This window comes from Lagenorhynchus albirostris, chromosome 3 (assembly GCF_949774975.1).
Source record: "Lagenorhynchus albirostris chromosome 3, mLagAlb1.1, whole genome shotgun sequence".
NCBI lineage: Eukaryota > Metazoa > Chordata > Mammalia > Artiodactyla > Delphinidae > Lagenorhynchus > Lagenorhynchus albirostris.
The window spans coordinates 98,410,087-98,420,300 of record NC_083097.1 but is presented as its reverse complement, the minus strand read 5'-3'; positions in this window follow the sequence as shown (position 1 = coordinate 98,420,300).

Genomic DNA, 10,214 nt, shown 5'->3' with positions numbered 1-10,214 from the left:
AGGGCAGAGAGGGGATGGTCATCTGGCACACCATCCAGACCTTGGGCTGGGACTGAAAAGTCTGACATCCTAGGAATAGTTAGGAATTACAAATAAAACAATTTTCATACAGAGTGAAGGCCAGCTTTTAATTATTTCAACCCTGATTGTATAAACATTACCTGGAATTTCTAGTGTCCCTAACTACAGGCCAAACGCAAATATAAATTCTCTCTTATAGAAGATAAAATTATCATAATCCTTAAATTATATCCATAGTTTTTGGTACGTAATATCCAGAACTTAATGAAAATTATCAGGCAAAACAGGAGATACTATGTGTCTAAACAACTTTAGACAACATGGTATGTCTAAAATGCAGGAGAAACAATATATTATAGAAATAGTCACAAAGGGGATCCTGAAGCGAGCACATTAAGATAAATAGGTCTATATAATTAAGTAAATAGAATAGAGCAAATAACTGAAACCGTAACAAAAATAAAGCGAATAGAAATCTGGAATCAGTATACTGGCTCCAACAATACTAAATATGGCTAATAGAGAGAATTAGTGACCTAGAAGAAGGGTACGAACAAAATATCCAAGCTATGATCTGGGGGGAGAAAAGATGGAAGATACAGAAACAAATGTGTAAATAGCAAATGGTATACAGTGGAAAGGTTTTACATACATGTATTTGGGGGCCAGAAGGAGAAAGAGAAAACAAAATAGAAATAATATTTGAAGATTTGAAGATATATTGACTGAGAGGTGTCCAAAACTGATAAAAAAAAATATTGTAACAGATTTAAAAAGTACTATGAACACTAAGCAGGATAATTACAAAGGAAATCACATGTGGGCACATACTAGTAAATCTGCTGAAACCTACAAGCAGTGAGAAAATCTTAAAAATAGCCAGAGAAAAAAAGAATATACAGTCTTTTCAAGTACATAACATTATTGACCCACACTGACCACTGATAAGTAGCACTTGATCAATTTTTTTGCTGCCTTGATAAAGGTCAGAGTGTAAATACCCCTCTATCAGTTGTAGATATTCACTATGTGAGTCTACTTGACACCACCAGTCAAGAGTCTGATGTTCCCACAGACAAGCCAGGTAAGAATACCATCTTAGTCAGGGTTTGTCTGTGTAACATTTTATAATATGAATGCACAAGAGAAAGCCTAATCTTTGGCTTCTCCCTTATACCTTAGTTTCACTTTGTCTCCAGCCAAAGCTTATCCATTTTCACAATTTTGACTATCAAAATCTACTTGGATTATTATAGTATTTCTTTATACTTAATAGCCTTTTATTGCTTAGTGTATCATCAAGGCCTTTTGAGAATCCCTATATGTTTCTCAAAAAAAAAATCTTTTTTCTGTTTTTTATATTCCTTTCTTCCTTCCCACAAGGAATGACTTAAATACCATCCAAAATGCTACATGGAGTTAACATTTCAGTTGAAGATCAGTGGTGCTAATGGTTGGGAAAGAATCATAGGATAGGAGTGGTAACCCAAGTTCTTTAAGCCAACAACATCATAGAAATGGTACTGAACTAGGAATCAGGAAACCAGGTTCTATTTCTGGCTTTGATCCTAAGGAACTTTAGGCAAGTTTCTTAGCCTTTCCTGGCATATTTTCTTACCTGTTGAAGGATCTCTTCAGTCCCCACAAATACAAATAGTCTATGACATAATGCAAACCAATACATGCTTTTTAGCAAAAATATGTTATATATATTTCAGGATATCTTCCTCCAAACTTTACAGCCAAAGTTATAGCCTTCAATTCTAAAAGATAAATTTAAAATAGATAGCGACTAAGTGCTAAAGATAGGAGTCAGTGCCTATCCTAGTCTCCAGCTAATATTTTCTAATGTGGTTGCCTGAACACATAAATAATATACACTTGCTATTTAATGGTACTTCTACTAAGTTTCTAAAGTCTTTGAAATTTATACCTTCAAAGGTAATCATTGCCTTTTTTCTCTCCCTCAGATACTCTGTCAACATGGAAATAAAGGAAATTTTCGTCTATTAATTCTTCTAAGAACCTATGTCATTTGCATCTTAAAGATTTCGTTAAAATTTAATGGGATTAACATGAGAATCAGACATCATGTTATTTTTTAATCTCCTCCTGGTTAGGCCTTTGCACTGTATTAGTGACATCCAATTGTTTAAACTAAAAATTCAAAAATGTCTGTATTTGACAGATATTTCCATAGTTATACCATTACACAGACTGCTTATAAATTGTATGCTTAAATTGAATTGCTTGTAAATTATAATTTCACACAATCTGGGAAAAAATAGAAATATCATTTTGAAAGATTTTCCTCAAAGAGACATCCTTTTATGTAACAGATCCAGTGTGTTTCCTTGACAACACTGTTGCCAAGAATGTCTCTTTGAAGCAATAAAGAATTTGTGGTAAATGATTGATGTCTATTTTAAAAATAGAAAATGTGAATATGCCATATGTAGTTAAACATGTCACTATAATCATACAACCAAGTATAGGTTGCCAACATACCAGTTAAAGCTATATTAAATGTTATTTTAAAAAATTAAATTCAACAAATATAAAACTTTAAAAATTAGATTAAATGATAAACTCCAGAATAAGCAGATGTACTAATGTCACAGGTGCTTTAAGAATAATTGATGTAGGGCTTCCCTGGTGGCGCAGTGGTTGAGAGTCCGCCTGCCAATGCAGGGGACACGGGATCGTGCCCGGGTCTGGGAAGATCCCACATGCCGCGTAGCGGCTGGGCCCGTGAGCCATGGCCGCTGAGCCTGCGCGTCCGGAGCCTGTGCTCCGCAACGGGAGAGGCCACAACAGTGAGAGGCCCGCGTACCGCAAAAAAAAAAAAAAAAAAAAAAAAAAAAGAATAATTGATGTAGATGCCAACCTTTTCCAAATGGCGACAAAATTTTCTTAAACTGAATTTGTCATTCATTGAGGCATTCACTCATTATTGAGCCATGAACTATACTAAGTGCTGAATTTTAATTGGTAAAGACCTCTTTGGAAAGTAATAACGGAATAGAGAAAGCAGCATCTACTCTGTGTGGTAAATAGAGAGAATCGACATTCTGTCTTCATCTCACACTTAACATATTAAGACAGAGACACTTCAAAAGGTTACTTAGTCCCTTCTGCCATAGGGTGAGGCAATCAATCTTCTAGATTATTTCCCAAGAAGCATTGTTCTATAACCTAATATTTAATCTAATATATGTGGTTGATGTTCAATTTTGGAGTCATGAAAAATAAAACACAGCTGAACTTTCCAATTGTAGGAGGAAACGTAGGAATAATATATTTTCTCTTTAGTTTTTTTTTTAAGCACATGCATTCTTAATCCACTACAGCTGGATGTTAACACCAAAACGACTACCCTTTAGCACACTTTCGCACCACTAAGACTGATCAGCTGAACCAACAAGTACAGTGTGCAATGACCGTCACCCCAAATTAGAAAGTAGAACTTCTGAAGTGCATATAAAATGGGATAAGAGAAGATGACTCTGGCCTAAAATCGCCGCTCTAAAATCACCTCAAACTGTAAACTGGTCAAGATGATGCAGCAACTTCACACTTCATTAACTCTTTCTACTCCAAAGGGATAGATAATGGGTAAAATATAACAAGAGAAAGGATGTGGATTTAAATATGTTAAAGACATATTTATCAACTTAAAAGGAAACAAAAGTCCGATTAATAAGCAGGAGTCAAAGCAGATTTTCTGTGTCCCAAATCTTGAAGCCAACAACAGATGCTGGGAGTAAGAGGAATTTTTTAAATCCTCCACACAAAAATAAAGTGCTGAATCTCTAGCCCTAACTTCCACCCAATTGTGAGAGAGAGCTATAAAAAATTGCTACCAAATGTTGCCAGGAGCTACAGCTCATGCTGTGCTCTAGGCTTAGTGTAGCTGAACCCAATCTTTCAATGACTTTTCAATCGACAGCTAAAGAACTTGGTTTGAAATGGAGTCAAAAGAACTGCTCAAGGTAACTGTAAGTCCTCTAAACAAGAAGACTGAGTCCAGAAGGCCATTCATCAGCATCCATGAAACTGTGGCTAATGTGTCAGCTTGAAGGTGGAGTAAAACTGCAGTCTCTCCACAGTTCTTCAAAGTCACCTCTTTATCTAGCTTATATTCTACAATCTTGATTTATACTTACTAACATGTCACTTCCTAGTGTCCTTCAACTGAAACATCAATGAATTTTTCTATTTTCCCCCCAATTGCTGTCTATTATATCACAAGAACTCTATCTTTTTTTAAATAAGTAATACTATTACTTATTATTTTAGTTAAATCACTTCTAAAATGTTTACAGTGTACCTGGCACTCTTTTTACAACTTTATAAATATTCACTTATTTAAGTAATAAGGACCCTAAGGTAAGATGTAGGCATCACAGGGAACATCCTGGGCATAAGCCAGAGAAGGACACACAAAAGAACACCAGGTATTTGGAACGTGGATGATTGACGGTTTCTACAAGTGTTTGTTAAGCATCTGCTATGTGCCAAGCACCCTATCAGGAAGTGGCCAAAACTATTTATCTGCATGGATAAAGAGTTACCACCAGAACCAGAGAGAGAAGGAACTCCAATCTGATGCTAGAACTCTCTACATATTTTTATATTTTCATCTATAATGAACTGAGCATTGTTCTCATTATTGGCTCAGTCATCTTCAAAAAAATCTTGTCAAAGTACTGAGTTCAAGAATCTTTCTAGGGATGGATGGATAGACAGGGGAGAGCAAGCTATATAGACATAGATATAGATAGAGGTATACAGATGTAGAGACTAGATAGATAGATATAGATATATAGATATATAAAATATAGATTTTTTTTATATAGAGAGATTTTTATACAGAGATGGATGGTTTCAACCTAACCTTTACATCAAGATGCTTACTCATGGGAAAAACAATGCAAGGGACCGTCTTACAGAAGACCGACGAAATTAAGCTTATTTTTGTCTGGTTTGCTTCATGTTATAAAATTTGCATTCCACTTGTAAAACAAGATGTGACTCTGATAACCATGAGAATTCCATGATAGAAGGCATTGTGTGGCAACATGAAAAAATGGTTTAGTTTTATCCTAAGTAACACTGTGCTTTTTAACATTTTATGCTTTTCTGAAGGATGAAATCACAAGTTACGTAGAGAATAAATCATTGTCATTAGTTTTACAAGGAAATCTTCAATAGGCATTGTTTTACGTAGTAATTTCCCCTTGATCATTAAAATATATTATCAACTAACACAACTCTTCATAAATACGTCCATTTCACAAAGCACTTGAACACAAACCATTTCAAAAATCTTTTCATCAATCTGTACTTGACACAAATAGGAATGAAGTTTTCTTCAGTTCAACCCATTTTGGATAACTTATATTCTATTTCCGTGCCTAGTTTTTCCCTTCCTCTGTCTATTATGGTTGGCCGGACCTTATATTTTACAACTGCATAGCATATTACATGATGCTGAGCCTTTAGCAAGTACATTCAATAAGTGTCTCCATTACATATATGATCTACTAAACAATACTAGTCAGCAGTCTGTCATTATTTCTTATTCGACCATCAGATAACAAGTATTTATTGAGCACAGGTTATGAAGAGCCATAGATAAACAAAACGGTCATGGCCCCTGCCCTCACTGAGTTTGCAGACTAGCTCTTAGGAAGAACTACGTCCCAAGGTAAATCTGTGATTCACTTCCTTGAATTAGTCCATTTCAGCATCAAACAGCTAAAATTCCAAATTGTTTTCCCATAATACATATGCTCTCTTCAAAAACAAAACTACACAATCATGAATAGCAGTTGCTTTCATGGTTTAGGAGAAAACAAGTAATAAACATTACAAAACTGTCATATTATTACAAAAATAAATCTTCAAAGTATATATAGAGACCCTGTTGAGGTCTTCTGGAGCCCAATAATGTTTTTGAAATCTTTTGATTATAATATATCTCCACTGTCATTAAAACTGAGAAATAATTGCCCAAATGTCCTGAGAGTTAAGATGAGTTATCATGACAACTTAATAAAACGTGCCATGGTTTGACAAGTTTTATGATAATCCCAAGACTTTGCCATGGTTGTACCTTTTACCTGAAACTAAAAAAATAAATAAATCTTTTCTTCCCCGACAGAAAAGATTTTTTTGCTTGAAGTTACCAGCAGAAACTGAGGGAAAGATGACATTGCATTCACTCCATAGTGTGGCTCTCAGAATACAATAGAAAGATAAGATCAAAACTTGAAGTTTCAATTAGTGACCTTCTTCCTGGTAGAGCCAATGACCTCTATAAACTCCTTGTTAGTGTATAGGCTGAGGGTACAAAACCCCCAGAAGCACTTGCTCTTGCAGAGTAGCTAAGGGGAACCACACACATTCTAATTCAAAAATCATGGTCAAAAAATACATTGACATTTCTAAAATGATCACTCTCAGTTGTGGAAGAGGATAAAAAGTAAGGAAGACATAGATGTTTAAAACCTTACAGACTGCCCCTGCCTAAAAAATACAAATTGGTCTTTAGAAATAAATTCAGTTTTGAATACTTGACGTATGTATTTCCCTTCGAACTTTTAAATCTGAGTGTTCTTCCTAATCATATGTTCATGAACAGTATCAAATTCCTCCAAAGTCTTTTTTTGTTGCTAGCAACCTATGCTGTATCTCCCTACTGTTCATGCAACCCTCAGTGTGAGTCATGCCAAAAACAGATGGCATCTCCTCCTATGAAGCAAGCAGTTGGCCACACAGCAAGAAAAGTGCCAATTTCTTAAGTTTGACAGGTACCCTTCAGTCTGGTTGCATCTCTGTATCATAATTTGTTAAGCACATAACATCTTTTAGGCCATTTTGTCAAATTTCAGCCTGCCCCTCACCTGCAACCAGCACCATCTCATACATAGAGAAATATACTTCAAGAATTAAGAAATTCCAGCACTTTAGTTTCAAAAAATCATATTCATATAATATTTTATATAAGTTTAACATCAAAATTAATAAAATCCAATATAAGCCAAAGAAACTGTTTCTAAGATTCAAATACAAAGAAATGTCATTTAAAGTTTATTCTCTGTTTTCTATCTTGCAAGGCTTTAACCTTGGAAAGTACATTGTCAATTCATTTTCCACTATTATTCTTTTCTGTATTACCATGAACAATTTTTTCTTGGGTCAATGTGAAATATCACTGTTCCTAGGGATTATATTTTGAAGTGATCATCAATAGCATTAGTCACAGTCACCAGGACATGTTATAGTAGAAAGTTAAAAAGTATTTGATGTACTTTGTCATTTTCTAATATAGCAAGGGTAGCAATTGAATGTAATCATGTTATAACAAGGTGTATATATTGGACAACAGAACATTCTAATGGAATTAAGTTTCCATTTTGTAAAGGCAATATGTGAGATGAGTTGGGATAGATGAATGTTTAGAAACCATAAATAATCCTTTCAAACCATGACAAGTAATTTTACTTGCACACACATGGATGATTTTTAAATGAACAGAAATTCACTTTTTGGCAAGTACTTTACAAAAGATCTAGTTTACACCATCAAAAACTATTCAATTGAATATAGAAATAAATGGCCTTTACATTTTCCCATCCTAGGAAAGTCATCCCAATCAATGAGAACACTTTTTATCAAGCAAAGCGTCTATATTTCAATTCTCACAATTAACCATTTCCTATAAGTATACTTTCATATCAAAACCCTAGCCCATGAAGGAAATGCAAATAGGGAATAGAAAGGCTCAAAGAAGCAATGCTACTAGGCACTCTTAATCTCACTCTCTAATCTCCAGTCCCAATTCAGTAGATAGAGAAGGCACTCATCCTCACCAGGAAGAACAATGGCTAGATAACAAAGAAGACAAAGATCATTTGTATTTTGCTTGTTCATCTCTCCCGACCTTCCCACTGTTCCAACACTCAACTTCATTGCCTTCCTTTGTTCTTCATTTATTCCAGACCTATTTATTAAGCACCTAGTATGTGTCAAGGATTTTCCTAAAAAGTGAGGACTCAAATATAACAAAAGCAAACATGGTCTGGGTACCCCTCATGGAATATGATCTAGCAGAGGAGATAGATCTAAACTAATAAACATACAAATTGAGGTGAAATTATTACCATGATTAAGTGCCATGAAGGGAAGAGATGTGGTGTGATATCAGCTCATCATAGGAGGGCTTGCTGTGATCAGGGAGGAAAGGTAAGTTTTCTCTGAGGCATCAAGCTTAAGCGGACATTTGAACTTGTTGGGAGTCGACAAACGTGGAAGGATGGGAGGGAGGACAGATGAAGCATCTCAGGCAGAAGGAACAGTATGTACTGAAGGAGAACAATCAGGGCACAGTTTAGTGAAAAAGCAGGCAGAGCTGGGGAGTGGGATGAGGCCTTACTGGGAAGAGGTGGGGTCTGATCATGTAGGGTCTTAAAGTTTATGTTAAGGGTTTGGATCTTTATCCTAAGAGCAATGAGAAGTCATCAAAAGATTTTCAAGCAAGGGGTTGGGATGGTAATATTTGAAATGAATACTTTCACTAGAGCATGAGCAACAGAAAGGGGGAAGTGAGTAAAGAGAGAAGAAAAGTAGGGAGTAGGTCATATAGATGCCATTGGAGTGGTTCAGGAAAGAAGACGGTAGCTTCAACAGGACAATGGAAGTAATAATGATCCAGAGGTAGGGATATCTGTGGGAAATATTTAAGAGGAAAAACTTACAAAATTGGGGAATGGATTAAATATAGCATATAAGGGCTATAAGAGGTATTAAGCTTTCTGGCTTTGGTAATGTGTGGAATATGGCATTATTTACTGAGAAAGATAACAGGAGGGAAGGACTAGGTTTGATGAGGGATTCAGGAAATAGGAAGAAGGACAATTTAAGAGTTCATCTGGACACAAATTTCAGGTGTCACTGAGGTGAAATTGTCAAGAAGACAACTGGGGAGATGGGTCTGGAGTCTAGGGAAGAGGTCTGGCTGAAACTGCTAATTTGCAAGTCTTCTGCACACTGGTGAGAATTGAGCCTTGAATGTGGATTAGATTGCCCAAGGCAAGAGTCCCGAGGGGGAAAAAGAGAGCCTAGAAACCAGCTTTGAGAAAACTCAACATTTAGTAGGTTGACAGATCAGAATCAGCCTGCAAAAGTGACTTCTCTCTCTTTGGCTGCCTTCTTGAAACCATATGACTTAAAAGGCCAAACAGTAGGAGCCTAGGGAAAAGAGTATTTAAGGAATGGTGGAGAGATAATACACAATGAAAGCTAGTGAAAGGTCAAGGAAGATGAGTGTTGACAAATGTCTCCTGGGAAAGGTCATTTTTTTTTTTTTCTACTCCTAGTTTGCTGTAGTTTTTATCATAAACAGGGGTTATGTTTTGGAAAATTCCTTTTTCTCCTTCTATTGATATGATCATGTGATTCTTTTCTTGTTTAGCCTTTTGATTTGGTGGATTACATTAATTGATTTTAGAATGTTGAACCAGTCTTGCAAACCTTGGATAAATTCCACTTGGTTCTACTGTGTAATCATTTTATGCACGGCTAGATTTGATTTGCTAATATCTTGTTGAGTCATTTTTGAGCATGTGACAGCTGTATTGGTGGGGTAATATGGAAGCCAAACCAGAGTACACAGAAGGATGAATAGGAGATAAACAAAGAGGCTCTTGAAAAGTCTGCTGTTACTAGCCTTCTGGACTCAAACTTGGGCCAGCCCTTCACAGCCCCGGTATTCCTGAAGCTGCACAGGGCTCTAACAAGGCTCCACCTTCACCTTAGTCCAGAAGTTCTCCACCACAGCACTCAGGAGTCCCAGCAAATCTGCTGATTCACTCTCTAGCTGCACACATTTGGCCTTGGTTGATGTGCTGCTAGAATTAGAAGCCAGCTCTAACTTTACGTTGTAATCCAGTGTGCCTCAAATTTTAGGCATTCATATACAACTGCCACAATTACTGTCATGTGCATGTACCTCCTATGCTATCATTTACTTAGAATGTTTCTTTAAATTGGGCCACTTTAAAACATAAATTAATTTATCATTAAAGGATAATACATGCTAAGACCACAGGAAAAACTGTCATTTATCATAAATGTATGGTTACTGTAAATAAATTTTAAAAACAGAGAAAACAAAATGTTAAGTCCTA